The sequence below is a fragment of the Camelus ferus genome, chromosome 5, assembly GCF_009834535.1.
Source record: "Camelus ferus isolate YT-003-E chromosome 5, BCGSAC_Cfer_1.0, whole genome shotgun sequence".
NCBI lineage: Eukaryota > Metazoa > Chordata > Mammalia > Artiodactyla > Camelidae > Camelus > Camelus ferus.
The window spans coordinates 22,977,685-22,997,574 of NC_045700.1; the positions used below are offsets into that span (position 1 = coordinate 22,977,685).

The 19,890-nt window shown below is 32.8% G+C and overlaps 1 long non-coding RNA gene across 1 annotated transcript; it reads left to right on the forward strand.

Moving 5' to 3' along the window:
- The first annotated feature begins 638 nt into the window (after window positions 1–638).
- Window positions 639–18,881, forward strand: LOC116663605. The gene is made up of 3 exons (XR_004319825.1): window positions 639–649; window positions 2,991–2,992; window positions 18,678–18,881. It is a non-coding gene; the product is annotated as an uncharacterized LOC116663605 (long non-coding RNA).
- Window positions 18,882–19,890: the final 1,009 nt, after the last annotated feature.

Here is a 19,890-nt window from a genome sequence, read left to right on the forward strand (position 1 = left end):
TGGATCATTGATTTATGCAGACACATTTCACCACGTAATATTTTAAAAATCATATTTATTAATCCCACCATTGACCATATCAGAAAATTCTTTAAATACTGTGAAGCTGAAAGACTCACAGTGGTAGAAAAAATATTGTCGAAAGTTTTACGTTTCTCTTGAAAACTCAAATTTTATCCTTGACAGCATATATTGTCAGTGGCTGTTGTCAGCTGTTTAGCTTTGAGAAAATATATGACAAATACCCAAGTCAAAATATACACACTTTATCATCTATCATTCTTTTTAGGAAAAAATGATGTTCCATGAAAAGAGTTTTTAGTTTAGCTCACAGCTTAATCACACAAGGGCTTCTCCTTTAGGCAATCATTATACTTTAGTATGCGGGAGAGTACTTTATGCACACTTGCCATTTTGTCACCCAGAAATTTAAAATGTGTACTCCACGGTTGAGATTTAATAAAATTAATACATTTTACAACTTCACCTAGGACATTTATAAGTGAAACTGTCATTGCATTACTGCAAAACTGTAGCAGTTAAAAATACATGACTACTGGTACATGCCTTGATTCCTGCTAAGGCATCAAACACTGTTGCCTTTTTATTAGTATTTCACCCTTTTCTGCACTCCCATAGCTCTTTCGATGTATTTACTTCTTTTAGTGCATGTACTTTCTTCATCTTCAAATTATGATCAATTATGTTTCTGTCTCTGCAATATTCCCAAGCTTCCTGAAGTCAGGATTTATATTTGACTTTACTCTATATTCCAACCCAACTGTGCCAGTGATTTCCATATAGTTGTATTCTGAGAAGTATTTGTTGAATAAATAACATAACATTCTTTTCTTAAAAAGGAGACAATATATACTATAATCTTGTTGATGATTATTCCCACTAAGTCCTTCTGTACTTATGTTATAGATAATGCCCAGTTGAAATATATATGTGCATTGTTATTTATATTTACCAATATACAAGATTAATCATTTGCTTTACAGGAATATACATGTGTGATTTTAACTACTGATTTACTTCCCTGTATCCCTTATGATAATGGAGCTCTTTGCAGGCAAGGAGTATGTTTTATTTCTCATTTTGAAATATCAGTGTCTAGCACATTATCTGGTATGAGTCATTCAAAAACTGGTTGCTGATAAATAAATGCATAAATAATTAAATAATTTTTGGATAAAAAGCTTTTTTACACATAAATAAGAAAGGCAACAAATGGTGCTAGAACAACTGGAAATCCACATGCAAAAAAATGAACATAGACATAGACCTTACACCCTTCACAAAAATTAATTTAAAATGAATCACAGACCTAAATGTAAAATGTAAAAATACAGAACTTTTAGAATATAGCACAGGAGAAAATCTATATGATCCTGTGTTTGGTTATAACTTTTTAGGAAAAAATACCAAAGGTAAGATCCATAAAAGAAATGACTGATAAGCTGAACTTAATCAAAATTTAAAAGCTTCTGCAATGTGAAGGACATTGTCAAGATAATGAAAAAAGAAACCACCACAGATGGAGAGAAAATATTTCTGAAAGACGTGTCTAATAAAAGACTGTTATCCAAAACATGCAAAGAACTCTTAAAACTCAACAACAAGAAAATAAACAACCTGATTAAAATGTGGGCCGAAGACCTTACCAGACACCTTACCAAAGAAGATAATACAGATGGCAGGTAAGCATATGAAAAGATGCTCCACATCATACATCATTGGGGATATGCAAATTAAAACAATGAGATACCATTATATTCCTATTAGAATGTCCAAAACCCAGAATACTGACAACAATAAGCACCGAGGAAGATGTGGAGCAATAGGAACTCTCATTCATTGGCTAATGAGAATGCAAATGTTACAGCCACTTTAGAAGACAGTTTGGCAATTTCTTACAAAATTAAACATATCTTTACCATACAATCCAACAATTATGTGGCTTGGTATTTACCCAAAGAAGTAGGAAATTTATATCAACAACCTGCCCACAAATGTTTCTATTAACTTTATTCATAATTACCAAAACTTGGAAGCAACCAAGATACCCTTCTTAGGTGAATGAATAAATAAACTATGGTACATCCATACAATGGGATATTATTCAACACTAAAAGCAAATGCACTATCAAGCATGAAAAGACCTGGAGGAAACATAAATGCATATTACTAAGTGAAAGAAGACAGTCTGAAAAGGTTAAATACTCTATGATTCCAACTACATGACATTCTGGAAAAGGCAAAACTGTGGAAGACAATAAAAAGATCAGTGGAAGCCAAGGATTAGGAGAAGGGAAGACTGAATAGAGAGAGCACAAAAGGATTTTAGGGCAGTAAACTACTCTTTATAGTATTATAATGGTGAATACAAGTCATTATAAATTTGTCCAGTCCCATAAAATATACAACACAAAGGGTGAACCCTAATTTAAACTACAGATTCTTAGTGATAATAATGTGTCAGTGTAGGTTATTACTACATTCTAGTCCAAATGTTGATAAGGGAGGCTATGCATGTGTTGGGGGCAGGTAGTATATGGGAAATCTCTACCTTCTGGACAATTCAGCTATAAACCTAAAACTACTCTAAATAATAAAATCTATTAAAAACAAAAGAAGAAGGGACTTTCCTTTTATGCTGGTGTTCACTGAATATAATTCATACTGTATAAACTACAAAACACACACAGAAAACTTTATATTTTTCCTTATAACAAACCAAATAAAGTATGGATATATTAGCCATTTCCTTCACTTGCCATTGTGTCACATTTATAACAATGTTAACCAGTCCTTTTACTGTTGTTAAATGTTAACTTTTGGAAAAACTTTAGCTGCATAACATATGTACACAAATGGATGGATTAATAATAAGTTGAACATTTAGATAGCTTGATCACAGTTAAAGTGATAATAGGAACAACAGTCACTATATTGACTGTGTACCAAAAATTGTGCCAAATGCTCAGCTGTCTTATGCTTAATTTAATCGTCTCATTTACTTTTCTCAACAACCATGTGAAGAAGGTTGTATAAGTATTTTTATTTTCACATAAAGAAACCGAAGCATAGAAAAATCAATTTATAGAAAGCCACATAGTAATTAGAGTCAGGATCTGAACCCAAGTGAACTAATTCCATCATACTCTTAAATACTATGGTATAATGTCAACCTTTCCACAAAAACAATCATTACACATCATTAAAAAGATGATATTTAGCTAAATATTCTAAATTAGACACTGTCTAACCTTTTAATGGTTTATAGCCCAAGATGCCCACTGTACAAATGAAAAAACAATGTGTAACTGGGACTGTTATTGGCCTTAATTGCTTGTTTTACATGATGGTGTAAAATTAAATAACTGAAATGATTTAAATTCCACTGACTTATCTCCACTGCTATTATGACAGTTTAACAACCTACAGGGCTCTTTTTTCACTCACCAGTAGTTTCAGGAACCCCCAAAGGGCATCAAATATGCTCATTAAGCACAATTTTTTTCCACCAGTTTTTGTCTGTTGTGATGGTTAATCTTATGTGTCAATTTGGAGGGTGTTTTTGGATGAGATTGACATCTAAATCAGTGAACTTTGGGTAAAACAGAACGCCCTTCATAGTGTAGGTGGGCCTCATCAGTTAAACAAAAAAACTAGCCTCCCCTGAGCAAGAGAGAATTTTCTTATAGACTGCTGTTAAATTTCATGTGTACCATCAGCTCTCCTGGATCTCCAGCCTGACTCCCCACACTGCAGATTTTGCACTTTTCAAACTCTCTGATCTTGTGAGCTAATTCATTATTCCTATCTATTGGCCTGCCTGTCTGTCTATCTATCTATCTTTCTCTGGAGAACCCTGACTAATACACCAGTCTCCCATCATCAATGACTTAGCCTGTCATGGTGCCCAAGCTACCTGGTGATTTGTGACAAAGGCTACTCTGTGTCATGCAGTGTCCTGCTGGAGAGTTCCCAAAGCAGAGCTGCTGGCACCTTCATGTTTTACACAGTATATCTGTGCCATTTTTCTTGTATAGTCTTCTTTTCTCCCTGGAATATCTATAGGCTTTATGGGAAGTAATCATCATGGTGTAATCAGAATCATGACTCCCCTTCTACAGTGATGACTCAGCTTTACACAGTTAGCTCTCAGGCACAGATGCTTCTCTTGGGATGGATTATCTCCCTCTGTCATGCTGGCCTATTTCATTATTTTTTCCAAAATATAATCCAGACAATTCTGCTACCAAGTAGAGTTCTTTCCTAAGGATCTTTTCAGATGCCATGCAAACGCAATTCTCTTAGGAGTGTTCTACCAGAACTCCAAGAATGCCCAAACATAACTGAATCCCAACAAAGGTAATAGTTCTGCAGAATGCAGCATCCTCACATTTGTTTTAATTCCCCTGGCATTCATATTCCATAGTGAAGTCAGCCTTCCTTCATTCTTCTATTTGACCAGGTGTCAATAAGCAGAACACTGAACCAGTTAACTTCACATATGAACATGGAGAACTATAATTTTACCTAAATGTTGTTTGTGTAGGAAGAGTCCTCTGCATAAGGAGTGAGAAGATATTCTGTCCTTGTATGAGGCAGTCACTTAGCAAACATGTAGGATGCTTGATCTAAATAGTAAGTGCTTATTTCTGCAGACACTGGGGGAAAATTGATGCCTGAATGTCCAAAAACATCTAGCATATATAATCATATTAATCATCATTCCAAAAAGAGATTAAATTGAGAATAAAAAGTAAGAATAGAAGAATATATAATCTAAATAAAGTTATAGTTAATTTTTTAAGACAGTGAACTGTGGCATCTAATTTTGGTTTAGTGTTTAACTAGGTAAAGTTGCAGCTGTATTTTTAGCTTTCTTCCTATTATTAAGTCATCTAGAAAAGAGCTGAAATTTCAGAACCTATTTGAGGAGAAAATGCACTTAGCACCCCAGGAGATAAAAAGAAGATCCTCTAGACATTAAGACAACTTCTCTACTACCTATGCATTATCTGTCTTACAACAATAACCACCTGGTCAATTACTCATCCAAGCCAAATGTGCAAAGTGTGCAACAAACTCTAAATAGATCAAAAGCCTGTAACAAACTTTCTGAATAGATCAAAAGCCTTTCCTCCCATCCTCTGGTATTAAGAACAAAGGTATTAAAGTTGAGGACATAAAAAATAAAATGTGATGGAAATTTTACTGCAGTTGTCAGCTGTAAGGGATTTCTAAATGTGCCAACCTCAGTCATTTGTTGCTCAAACAAAAGCGCCTCAATTATGTACCCAGAACCATGTCTATTGGCCTAAAGGGTGCCCTCTGGGTGATTTCAGGAGGCAACAGTGCTGCAGGTTTACTTTTGAGTTAAGCTACATTTCTACCACATTAATTTTGGATGTGTCAGTATCTAACAGGAGCATTGTCCTGTTACTGAATTCTCTGCTCAATATTAAATCCCAAAGTATTACCGTCAAAGTTATTAGCTAGATTATGATGCTCTTTTCTGAAAAGGGTGTTTCATGGCTCTGTATGCTAAAACTTCCAGACCTATATAAGTTACCCTTCAAATTTATCCAATTAAGTTATTTTAATAACAACTTAGAAATAATATGCTAGTTTTGAACTTCTTAGTAGTTACTTCTGAACCAGAAAATTTGATACACAGTGATAGTTTTAAAAAATAGCATTTGGATGCAGCCTAAAAATGAACTTCCTTTTATTTTGTAACAGAAACTAGTTATTGTTCAAATATTTTAGACTTCTTACTCTGTTTACCTGAGTAAAGGGTACTCAAGTATATCCACTGAGGTTGAAAAAGGCAGAAAAGCATTGTTTTGCTTCTCCATATATATTTCCCAATCCTTTACGATTAAAATGATGTCTCCTTTCAAATGCTCAGTTGTACTAACTATAGCATTATTAATTATATGGCAATATTAATCACTGGAAAGATTAGCAAGTAAGAAAATGATGATATTTCTGCAAATGGGAAATAGTACCAAAATATCCCATTCTGCCTCTCATCACATTCCTCTTAGTATTTACTTATGGCTCCTTTGAAATAATGCCATCATGCCCTATGGCAGGCACTATTGGTCACCCACCTAAAAGCCATTTTTCTCCCAACTTTTCATTGTTAATCTAACCTTGGATTTACTCAGACATCAGGTGAGCATCTGCTTTAGAAAGATGAGCTCCTCTTAAACCTAGCTAGAGGGTGAATGGATCTTGATTACTAATACCATGGCAGTTCTACTCCTCTCAACCCGACTGATTTAGGATGGATTTTATTATGCAATTTCAGTGTTAAGTAAGGCTTCTGGAAAAGATCCTTCCAGTATAGAGAGATTCACATCCCTTATACCCCTTTCGGCATTCAGATGGTTGAGTGAGAGTGTAGTGCTGAGAGCTATTCAGTTATTGTAACACCAGTGGGCTAAAGAGGACATTAGCTAACAGGATGAGGATGCTTGTGCTAAACGATTAAAGAACTTGGGAGTTTGATGATCTCATTGAGCCACTAATTTAACAAATTCTGGAAACTTCTCCCTTGGGGTTCTTGTTACATGAGGTCATGCCTTCTTATTGTCTAAGCAATTTGGACTGGGATGTAGTACTAGCTTCAGCTGAAAGCAATTCTAATTGATACATCTTAGATTTGGGACTCATGCATAATTATCACCTGCTTTCACTTTAGCTCCAGAATCTTCGATTTTTGAAAGGAAGTTGAATCCCTTCTCTGAAAAAGACCATTCTCTCAAATAATCACTGGTGAGGCTGCTACAGGACACATTCTGAAAGGGTATGTACTTTTTTGGGTATTAAATCTGAAATCAGGTATTCCCACCAAACTTTGATAACTAGAGTTAGGCACTATATTTTAAAATGTAGGAGGGTGAATAATGTTGAATTAATTAGGCTTTAAATTGGGACATTTTAGAAGAGCTAAATTTTTTAATATACATTACATATTGTTATACATTATCTTATAAACACTTTAGACTAACCTATAATCTGTGTCAATATTATGCACATTGTGACATTTGCAATCTAGAAATCAGAGAACAATTAGGGAACTACAAAATTTCTTGTTAGAACAGATGGTCTTTTGATTAACGCTCTATCACATAATGCTACCTCTATTGAGTCATTTTAACAAGAAAGCATTTGTGTTCTACCAGTTGGCTGGTCAGATTAGCATCAGGCAGCAGATAAAGTGTAAACCACTAGCATAAATCCATCTAGTGATCCCAGAGCAAGTGAAACCATATCTGCAAAAGAGTCTTTCCAGTAGAGAAGATCATGAATTAAGACTTCAGAGAACTGCATAAAAAAGTTTCTCATTGGTTTAAATTTCTAGCCAGTGACAATTACTATATGATAAATGTCTGTCTTTAAACCGATCATCAAATATTGCAAACAAATCACAAATAAGTAAAGTAATCAAAGCCGTTTGTATTTTATTCTTCAAAATGTTCTGAAGTAAGACATAGACTACCTCAATACCAGATTTAAGTCAATTGAAATGGCTGGAGAAATGATACTGTCAACTCACATACTCATAGTTCATTAGGTTTAACCATATACAAACGTCATATTTAGAACATCATTGGTATTACCCATACACCCCTTCCCATTAGCACCCAAAACTTTTGCATTCAGATAATTCTGGCAAGAAAATTAAAATTTGAAATACAGTTGTGAATCCACTTATCTTCTCTTAGTAAAATTTGAAAGCTCCTTTAATTTATCCATTCAATTTCAATGTAGTTCATTTCAAAGGCCCTTTTACAAAAAGGAATCCTTTTAGATTAAACTTTCTATAACACTGCTTCCATAGTTTTAGCATATAACATAATTTTGCTTAAAAAAAAGAGACTCTTAAACTTTGAACTCTGTCTTATGGCTCAGTGAAAAGTTACCAGTACATTATTGTACCCTTTTATATAAATTGGAAAGAAAGTAAAGGCTGTGGATAGGTTTAGATTCTTCTGATAAAGTTGTTAGTTACCTCAGTGTGCTAATGGATCTGCTTGATTCAAAGTATATGTAAGGTTATATACTATATACATCTTCCCAACTTTTCTGCTCATTTTCTCCAGTATACTTAATGATAATATAATCACTGAAGACTAGTGGTCCTCCAAAAGCCTTAGTCCTCTTTGGTCAGCAGCTTATTCATATACATATATATCTTCTTAATTTTGTAATTTATTTAGTTTTCCAAGCATATGGAAAGATCTTATGGCTCTACCACATCAGCATGAGGTCTTGTCTGCTGCTGCCTTCCAGGAAGGAGAGCTAAAGAGTTGTATGCTGGTTTTTCCAAGCATTGCTGGAAATGACACACATCACTGCTGCCCACAGTCCATAGGCCAGAACTTATCACATGGTCAGGAGTTCCAGGAATGTGGTGGTGCAGATGGAATATTTGGCATATGCAACAGTCACTTTCATCATGGGAATATGAAACTATTCATGTTTTTGTAGTAGCAGCAACAACAACATATTCTGCTAACATCCAATAAAGGAGTGTAAATGGACAAAGGAGACCTTAACAGATGTAACCATTATCACTTGATATATTGATTTTATAAATCTCTACACTAGGAAATAAACTGAGTTTTAGATTTGGAAAATCAAAAAATGTTAACAGACCAGATATTAAATACATCTTAATCCTCCACTTGATCTCCCTTTCCTCCTCCTTTCATTTACACTAAATTCATAGAACAGAAATTTAAAGAAAAAATATTTAAAACAATATTGCTCATGATTATTGCTTATGATTATATGCCCCATTCCTCAATACTGCTTATGATTATATGCCTCATTCCTACTTGTTATAAGTGAGAAAAGCAAGGAAGCCCACGGAGTTTAAATGACAACCATTACTCTTGAACTTAAGCATTCAGCCAGCTCTATGTCTCCTGAATCCAAGCCCTATGCTCATATCTTGCTCACTTTATCTTATATTTTGAAAATATCTCTATGTTGTGTTCATTTCACCCACTAGACAGAGATCCCCTTAAGACCAAGAAACATGGCTTTTTGATATACACGTGATCTACACTGTTAAGGATTACTTATTTGATACAGGTGATGTGACCAAGAAATCACTGTCTTCTATATTCCAAAAGTCAAGGGAGACACCAGGGTGTGTTCACACTTATGTATACACTGATGACATCAAGTCCTGTTTCAATATTTTTGAGAGATATCTAATATTTATTACTGTTCAACATCCACACCACTATTATAAATCCCTAGATCTGGTAATTTTCCAGCAATGGAAAGAAGGATGGAAAGGAAAGAAGAATGGAAGAGACACTTTTCTGGTCATGATGCTTACATTATATTATTTAATATTCATGATAACCATGTTGACAAATGAAATAACTGGCTTAGAGAGGTAGTTTTTCCGAAGTCAGTGTTAAAGCTGAGATTTGATCTCACATCTACATGATTCCAAATGCTGTGTATTTCTTCAGTCTCATAATGACTCTTTCACAAAAAGAATATTTAGTACTTTAGCAAATAAAAACATCATCATGGAAAATTGCAGGTCCCACATCACTTTCTTTCCTCTTTTTTTTGACATACTATTTACTTTAATATTGGGCAGGGATTTCATTCACGTACACCAGCAGTAAGCCCACCAGTTCATCTGCTTTGTTAAATAAGGTTATAGCACACGAGGATTACTGCTTAAATGTTTCCCCTAGAACTTGCCTCTACATTTTCCTTCTTTTATTGGAAAAAGTCAAAGGGTATTGCTGTCCTCAGGCTAGGTAAATATGTTTTTGGAAATCATTCAGTTTGTGAGAATGGTTATATTTCTTGCACATACATCAAAACTTTCTAAAATGGAGTATATCCTGGGATTAAAAGGGTAAAGGGCACACTGCTTTCTTCTGTGATTTTCCCAGCTTTCTTTCTATTCCAGAAAAGACTTTCTTGCAGCAATTCCTTTACTGTCTTTTCCCTGGAGGTCAGAGACATTCCTGACAACAAAGAGACTCCAAGTATTTGTTAACTTATTCATTCAGTAAATATATGTTTATTGAATATTTATTAAATTTTTCAAAGCCAGATACTGTAAGCATTGTGTACAACTGAAAGCATATTTACTGTTCTCTTTCAATTTATAGTCAAAAAAAGATGTAGCAGATAAAGATAGGAGAAGGGAAGAGGAAAGAGTAGTTATCTCCTCTCCATCAATTCAAATAAAACAAGATGAACAATTTCAATGTTCTAATAGAATGTTCAATTCAAGGACATTAGGACGAAGAGTACATTGAAAGTCTTTTAATGTAACAGAGTCTTGGCTCTTCTTCAGCTCTCCAAGTCTTAGATCATGCTCTGGGCCAGAGAAAGAAGCCAAATACTCTTTCTACACACTCCATTATTTATGTCAAGTTTATGTGTCAGTCCTTTACATTTGTCACTCCATCTAAGCAGCATGTTTTTTCAGTTAGTAAAACCTGTTACTGATTTTTGGGGGTAGGGGAGGAACAAAGACAAGAATATTTAAGTACATCTTTGTGCTGAATGGAAAGTGGCTTTTGGTATAAGCTTGATCTACCCTGTAGGGGTTACTTATTTGACACAGGTGATCTCACCACAAATTTACCATCTTATATAATCTAAAGGTCTAAGGAGGCACCAGGATGTGTACATATACACTGATATCAGGTTCTGGTTCAATGTTTTTGAACTTGGGGCAAAGAAGCAGGCAGAAGGTAGTTTAAATTAGGAAAGAAATTTTCTGACTGTTTCTGGATGTAACTTGAATGGACTTCCCTGGGCTAGCCAATTATTCCTGTGTGTATTTGGGCATAAACTGGATTCTCACCCATCAGGGATGGTGTCAAGGGGCTTAATTAAGCTTTACACAGATGGTAGGACTATGTAACTTCTGAGTCCATCCTAAGATTTATGGGATCAGAAAATAAGGGAGTCATAGAACATTACAGATTTAGGAACTACTTCTTCAGTAGTATAGAAGAAACAGATTTTTAAATTTGAAAACAAAAAGCACTGTCCATTTGTAAGAACTTGATTGAATTAGAAATCTCAAAGCACACAAAACACCAAATTGAATGTATTTATAATTAAAATATGTTCTCATATTTTGTGTTGACATTTGTAATTTGGGTGAAACTGAAAATCCACTTTTTTTTAACTTGAGGCGTAGTCAGCTTACAATGTTTTGTCAATTTCTAGTGTACAGCACAATTCTTCAGTCATACATGATTATATGTATTCATTTTCATATTCCTTTTTACCACAAGCTACTACAAGATATTGAATATATTTCCCTGTGCTATACAGTATAAACTTGTTTATCTATTTTATATATACCAGTCAATATTGGCAAATCTTGAACTCCCAGTTTATCCCTTCTCACCTCCCTCCCCTTTGGCAACCACAAGTCTGTATTCTATGTCTGTGAGTCTATTTCTGTTTTATATATAAGTTTCTTTGTCTTTCTTTTTTAGATTCCACATATGGGTGATATCATATGGTATTTTTCTTTCTCTTTCTGGCTTACTTCACTTAAAATGACATACTCCAGGGCCATCTATGTTGCTGCAAATGGCATTATCTTATCATTTTTTATGGCTGAGTAGTATCCCATAGTATAAATATACCACAACTTCATTATCAGTCATCTGTCAATGGACACTTAGGTTGTTCCCATGTCTTAGTTATTGTAAATAGTGCTTCTATGAACATTGGGGTGCAGGTGTCTTCCTGAATTAAGGTTCCCTCTGGATATATGCCCAGGAGTGAGACTGCTGGGTTTGAAAGTCTACTTTTGATTGGAAAACTTGATAAAAGAACTGCATTAAGGAATGCTGTGTTTTTATCAGGTATAAAATAATGCACAAGGATGTATTGCATAATGTGGGGAATATAGCCAATATTTATAATAACTATAAGTGGAGCATAATCTTTAAAAATTGTGAATCACTATATTGTATACCTGTAACATACAATATTGTACATCAACTATACTTCAATTTAAAAATATGATATTGTAAAATAAATAAAGTAAAAAAAAAAAGAAATGCTGTGTTTTTTAATTGAAGTATATTTGATTTACAATGTTATGTTAGTTTCTGGCATACAATAAGGTCCTACTGTATAGCACAGGGAACTATATTCAATATCTTGTAATAACCTATAATGTCATTTTTTTCTGACATTCCTCAATCAAGAGGTGAAATCTGTGGTTTCTCCCCTGGAATTGAGTCGGTCTTTGTGACTGCCTTGACAAAAAGAATGTGATAAAAATGATGCTGTATGACTTCCAAAGATAGTTTAGAAAAGGCCATGCACGTTCTGCCATTTCTCGTGGACAGTGGCCTGGGGGCATTAAGCTGTCATGTAGGAAGTCTTCCTACCCTGAGTTGCCATATGAAGATAGATACCATGCAGAAAGAGAGAAGGCTGTTCACAGAACCCAGCACCAGATGCTTATGAAAAGCCTTCTCTATGTCTCAGCCCAACCCTGAGAAAGACCTGGACTTGCTGAGTCCTGTCAGCCTCCAGGTTTGTGAGCAAAATAAATAATCACTATTGATTTAAGACACCATTTTGAAGTAGTTTGTTCCACAAAAATAAACTAGAACACACAGACATGTTATTATCATGCTTTCTTTATACAGTGCTTACCGCTTGACTTGAAAAGAGGAAAATTCAGTCAATTTACACTAGTTTTGGCTTTCTCAGCTCTAAATATAATTTTCTATTAACTTATGGGAGAAAGTACATTTTGTAAACTATGTGAAACTATAGTTTATGTTTGAATTTAAATAAATAGATCTTTTCCTTTATCGTTAGCTTGTAATAAGTGATGTATTAACTGCAACCGATCATATATACATATATGTATATGCATATCTATATCTACCTGCCTAAAATATTAATCAAATTCCTGGATTACCAAGTGTTTTATTATGAATAGCACAAAGCAAATTCTGTAGTGCTGAGAAAAATAAATGTCTTAGCTGGTCAGACCTTGGAGACAAATAACCATCTCAAGAAGCAATGAATGCCAAAAAAAAAAAAAAAAATAGTGAGCCAGAACTGTGAGCCAGAACTGTGGGTGGGATTGTAACTGACAACTCAGGTTAGTGAAGAACCTCTTTCTCACCTGAAACTATCCAAATGACACATCCCTTTTCAATGTCATAAGGCTAACAAGAGGTTAAAGAATTAAAATCTCTTTAACCTTGTCAAACAGTAGCTTGTTAGCATACACATGCAACCTATCCAATTGTTACTATTTACTAATTTCATATGTAGGCAAATATACTCTTTTAATCAGTATTATCTATTATAAATTTATTAAAATTTGGTAAAACATTTTAACTTTGCAGTTTGAATATTACAATGACATCATTCATAATAAAAACATTAAAATATCCTATGCAAAAGTAATAGTAAAAAATGACTACTTCTATTAAATTATTTTATAGATTCTAGGTTCAGATTAAAGTAAAAAAAGAGGTAAAACACTTATACTCACTTATATAATATTCACATTCTTCCAAACATCTTTGGAAAAAATATGAATTTTTTAACAACCCATATTCTTTATATGTGTAGAGAGATTTTATGTATATTTTAAAATAAGTTAACATTATAAGAATGAGAAAATCTCAGATAATATGACTTACTTTCTTTAAAAATTTCTTACCAAAAGTTAGTAGCTATGAACTTTCATTTTCCTGTGCAAATCAAATTTAATATATACCCCTGTGCATGCTGTTATATTCCATTAAATATTTTAATATAATCCTATTAACTATCTATATTTTCCACAAAAACTTTTTAAATGATTGATGAGATTGGTTCTCATCAATATTGTCTCTCAGGTCTCATTGATAATTCTGCTTTGGATAATAGAAAATTTAAATGAACACTATCTTTTTTAATAGTACAAATTCCTAATTTGAAAAATAGACATTAGCTTATAAACCAAAATTTATCCTCAAGTTAACTCTTAGGTGTTGTCCTAAAATCTTTCATTCTTACAGGAATTACTGAAATCTGGTTTATTACATGAGCAGGAGATTATCTAGAACAGTAAAAATTACAAGGTGATAAATGTGAATAATGTCAAAGTTTAAATACCACAACCAGTGTTAATTACCCATCCCCGAGTGCTAAAAAATGAAATAAAAACGGAAAGTTTCACTACATGACATCCTAATAGTATAAATTCTATAGTATAACAGTATAAGAGTGCCTCCAAGTGGCATTTGTCAAAATTCCATATGGAAAATTAAAATACAAGATCTGTAAGTTAAGCTTTAATAGCAATACACCCTAAAGAAAGACTACTCCTCTTTTCTTTCTGCCAACTTATACTCTACTTTTCATATTCATGATTCAGTTTATTAGGAACCTCTAAGTGTCATTCAATACCCTCACTTAGCTGAATTAATCCTCAGAATTATAGATTGTTTTTAATATATTAATTATACTGTCTTGATAAAGTGTTTAGGTGGCTAAAATGTAATTATTTCATTTCCATTAAATTTGTACAGTAGAATACTTTTTTTTAGTTACACTATGCTTGTCTCCTGAGTAGTCTTAGGAATATTATTCATATTTACTAAATCTTAGAGGAGAAGCGGGGCAAAAGACTTCTCTCCCATTCACAAACCCTAGAGTTGCAAGATTATCTAATTCTTCTTCTTTAGTTTACAATTAAACATAAGAGTTCAAGGAATTTACCCAAGGTCATCCTGGTTAGTGATTTAACTAATAGAATGTGTCTCCCCAGACTTGTAAGTCAGGACTCTTTCAAATATATTTGCCATGACACCAAAAATAGAGCTCCCCATGACCTAAACAAATGCATATTTAGCACACAGTCTTTTTAAAACTCAACCAAATCCTAGAACACCAAAAAAATGTGAGAAGTTACCTAAGGCCAAAGTGCTCAAGAACTGACAAATAACTGACAGGTTCTAAATAGACTTTAAAAAATTAATGAATGTGTAGTCTCTTGGAATTATCCAAGTTATATGCTACAGAAATGTTTAAATCAGTAGAGCAAAAAGGATTCTAGAAGTGTATTACATAAGGCAATTGAGTTTATAACATAACTTAGAGATTAAAATTTGTTTGCTTTGAAAAGTTTCTTTGTAGTGAAATTTATTTTCAAATTATAGTTGTAAATACTACCATTCCATTATTCTACCATTCTTTCCATAATATTTTTTCTGAATTTCATATTTTACTACTTATTTTCCCTTCTTCTGTTCCAGTAAAGCATTTTTCTCTCTTTCCCCCAAGGTGTCATACCAATGCTATTCTTTCCTAATTTCTATGCCTTTTCCACCACTTAACTGCTCTTTATGATTCTTTTTATTTGCTTCTTGCCACTTCATCTACAACTTTCTTGGAATGAACTAACCAACATCGATAATAAGATTTAAAGTTCAGTCTCTGAAGCGCAATAATATAGCTATATCTAGAGTATTAAATATAGAAAAGTACAAGCAGTTTTTCAAATAGATACATGGACATCTATATATATACAATATGAGCTATTAATTTGTTAAGCTTTTTAATGCAATGCTGTAATATCTATGGAACTATTTTGCTGTGTAATTAGACTAAATTGCTCTAATTTAATGTTTACTCTTACCTATCTTTAAACTACAGGTTAAAGACTGAGCTCACACTCTGCTATCTATCGTTTCCATTAATTTCTTCTGCTATATTGCACATAAAAATTATATGTGTTTTAACATTCTTGCTAAGAGTCTACCCATTTTAAGATAGTTTCAAATGGTGACTTGTGTTTTCTCTTTTAAGTGATGTTTTCAGTACCTGCCAATCTGAGCTCATCTCAGAGTTTCATTAGTACTCTATTTACCCCATTTCTGAGATCATTAAGGAGGCTTCAAATAAGATCAAGCTGACATTCATCCCTACGGCACGCAGAGAACGTGACATTGTTTATCTTCACTCTTTGATTCAAGTCCATTTGCCAGATTTTAAACATTATGACAATGCTAAATGCAAAGCCTATTTAATTAGCTTCTCTGAATTAAATCTGTGACTGAAATTTAATGAGACACATCAAAACTTGGTTATAATTAATACAAAAGTTCTTCCACATTTCTATAGCTGTTAATCCTACTTATTTCTCCCATGATTAACTATTCATGTTTATTTTTCCCATAGTGAGTCCTTCAGATATTTTCCCTGATATTTGCTTTCATTTCTTTAGTGATGAAAGATACATGTCAACCTTCATGAATACTTCAATACCTTTTAGTTTGGTAAAGATTATTTAACTTTTCATATTGTATGCCAAATAAATCCAGATGGTATGCATATATCTGAAGTAAATACATGTGATTACAAAATTCAAGTTAATATTCTGCCACATTTTTGATGACTTACTTGCAGAATTAGAACATGGGATAAACTGAAAGTGAGTAAATCGCATATTTTCTTGGCTTTATGCTAACTAAATGTAGTAATACATAAAATCATTTTTAAGATACAAAAAATAAAAGATGTACAGATTAAAATTTTTAATTAAGTCTAACAATAATAATTTATTTACATTTATGGGCTATCTACCTTTCAACCAGCTGACAATATTTTATGGTACATGTAGGAAAAAAATATAAAATTACCTACATTTTGTATTTACCCTGAATGAGAATGGTTAGGGAAAATAATATTAAAATTAAGGTAATAAATAATATATATATTTTAAAATTATGATTATTAGAAACTACTGAAAAATTACTATTTTGTGATTCTTCCACAAATATCCTAAAATCTATATATTATCCCCTTAAATAAGTTGAAAAATACCTAAAGACAAGAATATATGCCATTGAGAGTAATAACCATGTTTTTCACTATATGAATATTATTTGTGCTAAAAAAGGGAGGGGCAAAATAGAGTCACTTTTGCTAAGTCCCACATTAATAAACCAAGATGTAATATCTAATTTAATTTCAGTTTCAGCCTCTTCTAGGAATGTAAACTTTAACCAGTGAACCTGAAATAATCTGGCCAGCACTGTTGAGGTAATCTGCCTGATAGGCCTATGCCTTTCCCCAAAGAAAGGTAATCTGTCCTGAAATAATCTTTTCTTTTGTTGGTGACTTCCTTGTCCTAGCTCCTTTCTGCCCCTAAAAAATATTCTCTGCGGCTCTTAAGAGCTTCTTCCTATTTGCTAGATGGGATGCTGATTCATGAATTGTTGAATAAAGCCAATTAGATCTTCTAATTTACTCAGCTGAATTTTGTTTTTTAAGATTTCCTAAGTGACTGATGTTAATGAGCTGTATTCCCTATGACAGTGTAGTTCTTGTGTTAACCTGCTTCAGAATTACCAGATTATGTTTGTCATTACTGAATCAGAATCTCTGCAATGGGTGAAGTTATAAACTCCCCAGATGAGTTGTGCAGTTAACAAAGTTTGAGAATCATTGTTCTATAAGCAACATAAGCAATAAATAAATGAACAAATTCAAGGATGAAATAATGAATCAAGAATATTTAGGTGCTATCTAAAAGCACATGATGAAAAAATAGCAAGAGCATTTCTATTAAGCTGAGAAAAGATAACTTCATAGAACGTTTCTGAGTTGATTATGAAAATTAATAAAATTTGATGACCAGACAACTACTCAATTTATCTAATTATGCTGTCTGTGTTGACTAAATATGGCATATACTGTAGCTGTTTAATGATATCAAAATGTCAAATTATAAATAATATGCCCCAAATTAAAGAGACAGTGAAAGATAAAAATGATTAAAAATGTATATGTATTCCAAAAATTTAGAAGTATCTATAGGCAAAACTGATGTCAACCATTGATCTGGGAAATTTAGTCAAAATATATTCACAAAAGATATATCTGAATTTTGGGGCTAATTTTCTCTAGATTCCAAAATTAATATTCTAAAATGAAAGTTACTTAATTTCTTCAGTTGTCACAATAAGCTAAATGTAAAGAGTAAATGTTTTATATATATATATATATATATATATATATATATATATATATATATATATATATGTATATTTAGTTCACACTTGTATTTGAATTTGTGGATAATTTTGTCAAGAATGTGGGTTTGAAGAAAGAGAAATTTATATTTAAATTATCATCATAGAATAGTTAGTGGAGTGACGCAGCCAAGTTATTTTAATTTTTATTCTCTAAAACAGAATAATAAAACGGAGTGAGGGTGGGGAAATTGCTATCATATAAGATGATTAAATGTGATAATAACACAAGCCTGAAACCTGGTAGAGGCTTTGTAAATTTTGTTACTGTTTTAAAACTATGTGACTTAAAGCAATCACAGTGACAACAACCTAAATATATTACAGTTGAGAGCCTGGTAGCAGAAAACAACTGGCATTTTTCACTAACACAATTAAACACACAACTCTTTTCCAATGTGAACTGGATTCAAGGAGTTCAAAACTTATTATCTGCTTCAATAAAATTTTGTGATCCACGATCTTGTTCTAGCAGAAATGTTATACGAAGGAAGAAGCAGATGTTAGGGAACTCTTTCTACATCCTGTGAATTGCAGCCTCTGGAGTGAGCACTTGAACAGACGACAAGTCGCTATGATTAGGAAGTCATGGGGAAAAAAGCCCCTTTTGCACTGATGCAGGGAGGCTATCTGATGTTTTAATTATTAGATGACCAAAAAATTGCTAGTGGGCTGTTTCAACACAGCTAAGAAGACAGTAAAGCTAAATAATGCACACAGTTTCATTGTCAACCTAAGTATTATTGTTAACATATAAACTGAATCAAAATAACTGATATTAAGAGGTTCTGTATTACTTCTGGCCATGATGCCTCAAAACTGGTACACAGAAGTTAAGTTAATGACATATTTTACAGAAATTATCTCATTATTTCAACAGTGAGCTGGGTACCTATAATATATAATCACATGATAGGCATTTTCAAATAATGAAAATACCAAGAACAGTCTTAACCATATCTTCAAGGATTGTGCCATTTTATCCAAGTTTATATTAACACTTGCGAAAAAAAGAAGACAATATAAGAAAATATAATGTAAAGAAAAATACCATATGGTATCACTCATACATGGAATTCCCCCCCTCAAAAAAATTCACAAATGAACTTATTTACAAAACAGAAACAGACTCTCAGATATAGATAACAAACTATGGTTACCGGGAGGAGAAGGGGGTGGGAAGGGATAAATTGGGAATTCGAGATTTGCAGATACTAACTACAATGTGTAAAATAGATAGACAAGTTTCTTCTATATAGCACCAGGAACTATATTCAATATTCTGTAGTAAGCTATAATGAAAAAGAATATGGAAATGAATCTATGTCTCTATATGTATGACTGATACATCACACCATACATCAGAAATTGACACAACATTGTAAACTGACTATAGTTCAATTTAAAAAAAAGTACAGGAATTCAAAGGGAAACATTGATTCAAGGGTGCAACTTTGGAAATTTTCATAAGGAAATGAGACTCTTTTTAATCAGTTGTAAGGTTTTTTGTGAAAATGAGGGCCACGTAAAATATTTTTAAGTTTAATTTCCTGATTTTGCAATTTTTACATTCATATTTCTAAGATGTTTTCAGACATGTACAATTTGAAGTACCATTTGACTTTGAGGCTCTTAAATTAAGTGTTACAAAGTATAAAACTGTGAGCCAACAGATTTAATAAAGAAGAAATAACTATTCAAGTTCAGACCAAAAAAAGAGGAAATAAGTCAACAGATTTAAGTGTAAAAAACAGAAGGCAATATAATAGAACTGAAATTTGTAACTCCAATAAAC